Source organism: Elephantulus edwardii, unplaced genomic scaffold (genome assembly GCF_000299155.1).
Source record: "Elephantulus edwardii isolate Elephantulus edwardi_28Jun2011 unplaced genomic scaffold, EleEdw1.0 scaffold00031, whole genome shotgun sequence".
NCBI classification, from domain to species: domain Eukaryota; kingdom Metazoa; phylum Chordata; class Mammalia; order Macroscelidea; family Macroscelididae; genus Elephantulus; species Elephantulus edwardii.
Window position 1 is genome coordinate 18,282,792 of NW_006399781.1, and position 3,590 is coordinate 18,286,381.

Sequence of the window (3,590 nt, forward strand, 5' to 3'; positions counted from 1 at the left end):
TGCATGTGAAATCAATGACACTGTTCTGTAGTTTCCACACTCAGTTGGGTCACCTTTCTTTGGAATGGGAACAGATATAGATCTCTTCCAGTCAGTTGGCCAAGTGGTTGTGGGATTGACTTAGAGTATAATAAAGAAAATGCCTCCTCTCTCTCTATTCTCTTTGCAAGGTTCACTTATTGCCAAAGCTCAGAGCAGGGAGATGGGGTATGCATCACATATCTTATTTTATACTGGTTTACTTACAAAGTTCATAAAGTTCTTTGAACTGTTAAAAAAAAAAACAACAAAGTTCATAAAGTTCACGTACATTCTTTTTCACACTGTATCTTTCCCCTTACCTTTATCCATCCCTCCCTCCAACCATCAAATTATGTGACCCTATTAATCTCCTCCCCCTCCTCCTTGTATCCTCATACTCATTCTGCAATAATTGTTTTATACAGTATTTGTCTTTATGAGACTGAGTTAGTTCACCTACCATAATGCTCCAGTCCATCCGATGTTAGGTAGTAATTTACAAAATCATTGCTCCTATGTGCTATATAGTATTCCATTGTGTGAATGTACAATAATTTCTCAATCCATTCCATTGTGGTTGGGCATTTGGGCTGTTTCCATGTTCTTGGTGAATAGCGCTACTATGAACATTGTTGTACAAGTCTCTGTGCCTCAGTTCTCATTTTCTCAGGGAATATTATAAGCAGTGGAATAGCTGGGTCATAATGAATTTCTGTGTTCAGCTTTTTGAGGAAATGCCAAAATGCCTTCCACAGTGGTTGTACAATCTTACAATCCCACCAACAATATATGTGTTCCTATCTCTCCACAGTCCTCTCCAACATTTATTACTTGCTGCCCCGCTAACATTTGTCTCTGCTACAGGGGTAAGATGGTATCTTATAGTGGTTTTTATTTGCAGCCCTCTTATTGCCAGTGATTTGGAGCATTTCTTCATTTGCTTGTTGGCCATCCAAATGTCCATCTCTGTGAAAAGCCTTTCCATGTCTTTTGCTCATTTTGTCATTAGATTATATCTTTTTTTCCCTGGAAGCCCAGAAGTATTCTGTTAACTTTCATTATGGTATTGCCAAATTTCCCCCACCCCACCCCGGAATCAGTAGGTTACCTTTTCACCCTGTTGGAAAGTTTTTGATGAGCACAGAGCTTTAATCTTTAGGAGGCCCCATTCATCAATTTTATCCTTGTCAGATTGTTCATTTCTGTCTATACTTGGCAGTCTCTTTATACCATAGACTAGGGCTTCTAATCTTGACACCAGTTTGTCTCTGATGAACTTTACGATTTCAAAATTTACTCCCAGGTTTCTGATCCGCCTTGAGGTAATTTTTGTGTATGGTGTGAGATGTGGATCCTGTTTCAGCTTTCTGCAAGTAGCAGTCCAGTTTTGCCAGCACCATTTGTTGAAAAAGTTGTCATTTCCCCATTAGATAGATTTTATTTCCTTGTCGAATATCAGCTGACCATAGATAGATGGGTCTATTTCTGGGTTCTTAATTTTGTTCCCTTGGTCTATGTGCCTGTCATTATGCCAGAACCATGCTGTTTTTGTTACTACTGCTGTGTACTGGGTTTGAGGTCAGGAAGTGCTATGCCTCCCACTTCATTTTTGTTTTTCAGAAGTGCTTTGCTCATTCAGGGTCTCTTTCCTCTCCAAATACACTTGACAATTTCCATTTAAATCTCCTTGAAAAATGAATTTTTTATCTGTATTGTGATTATGTTAACCATATAGATCGTTTTTGGTAGGATTATCATTTTCACAATATTAGGTCTTCCTATCCATGAACAGGGAACATTTTTCCACTTATTTAGGTCTTGTATCGTGCCTCACAATGTTCTGTAGTTTTCTTTGTAGAGATCTTTTGTGTCTCTGATTAGGTTCACTCCCAGGTATCTCAATTTATCATTGAGTTTTGTAAATGGAATTGCTTTTTTGGTTTCCTTCTCTGAGTTCTCTTTGTTACTTTAGAAGAATCCCATTGATTTTTGGAGATTGACCTGGTATTCTGCCACTCCACTAAATTGATCTACTAAGCTCTAACAAGTTTGTTTTGTTGAGGCCTTGGGGTTTTCTGAGTACACTACCATAGCATCTGCATATAGTGACAGTTTAGCCATCTCTTTGCTGATGTGGATGCCTTTTCTTTCCTTCACTTGTAATATTGTGCTAGCAAGTACATCCAATACAATATTGAACAGAAGTGGTGACAGTGGGCAGCCTTGTCTGGTCCATGTTTGCAAGGAAAATGCTTTTAGTCTTTCTCCATTGAGAATGATACTGGCTTTTAGGTTTGAACATATACTCTTCACTATGCTAAGGAAATCCCTTCTTTTCCCATTTTGCTGAGTGTTTTAATCAGGAAGGAGTGTTGGATTTTGTCAAAGGCCTTTTCTGCCTCAATTGTTAGGATCATGTGGTTTTTATTATTTGCTTTATTAATGTGATGAATTACGTTAATTGTTTTTCTTGTGTTGAACCATCCTTGCATACTTTTTATGAATCCCATTTGGTCATGATGAATTATTTTTTTGATGTGCTGTTAGATTCTATTAGCCCTGGTTTTGTGAAGAATTTTTGCATCTATTCTCATGAGAGATATTGCCCTGTAGTTTTCTTCTTCTTCTTTTATTTTTTTTTTAATGTCTTGCCTGTTTTTGGTATGTGAGTTTTCCTTCTTTTTCTATTTTTTGAAACATAAGTAGAATTGGTGATAGATCTTCTCTGAATGTTCGGTAGAATTCAGTTGTGAAATGATCTGGTCCAGGCCTTTTTTTTGTGAGAGGATCTTTTTATGATCTGCTCAATTTCTTCTTTTGCAATGGATCTGTGTTCTACATCTATTTGTCTCAATTTAAGTAGAGCATGATTTTCAAGGAATTTATCCATTTCCTCTAGGTTTTTTAATTTATCAGAGTATTGTTTTTCACAATATTCTCATATTATCGATTTAATTTCATCTCATTCTGTTTGATGTCACCCCTGTCACTTCTTAATTATTTGTGTGTTCTGTTTTTTTCTTTTTGTTAAGTTCGCCAATGCTTTGTAAATTTATTGACCCTTTCAAAAAGCCAGCTCATGGTCTTGTTGATGATTTCAAAGTTTTTTCTGTTTTCTATCTCATTGATTTCAGCTCTTGTCTTTATAATTTATTTCCTCTAGAGGTTGTGACTTTAGATTATTTTTATTTTTCTATTTGGTGGAGATATTAAATTAGATTATTTATTTTGCTTCTTTCTTCCTTTTTTGGACAGAAGAATTCATGATACTTTTAATTTTCCCAAGAAGAAAGTTTATGAAATCAAGAAATGTCTTTTCCAAAAGGGTTTCTTCTGAAGTAAATTACCAATGTGAAGATAGCCCTAGTTCAGCAAAATTCAGTATTATTTTCTTAGTTACTTTCTAAATAGTATTTTCTTCTACTTGTATCCATTTCCTGGGGCTTATGTACCCATTTAAATTCTCCATATTTAGAATTAAACATTCCTTTCTGAAGACATCTTAATTTTTATAGTCCTTGGTTTTAGTCCTAGGTCCATGATCACCTTGAGTTGGTTTTTGTGTATGG

At 35.8% G+C, this 3,590-nt stretch overlaps 1 pseudogene; it reads right to left on the bottom strand.

Moving 5' to 3' along the window:
• Positions 1-2,651: 2,651 nt before the first annotated feature.
• LOC102852054 overlaps positions 2,652-3,590 on the bottom strand; it is a 4,600-nt pseudogene continuing 3,661 nt past the window's right edge.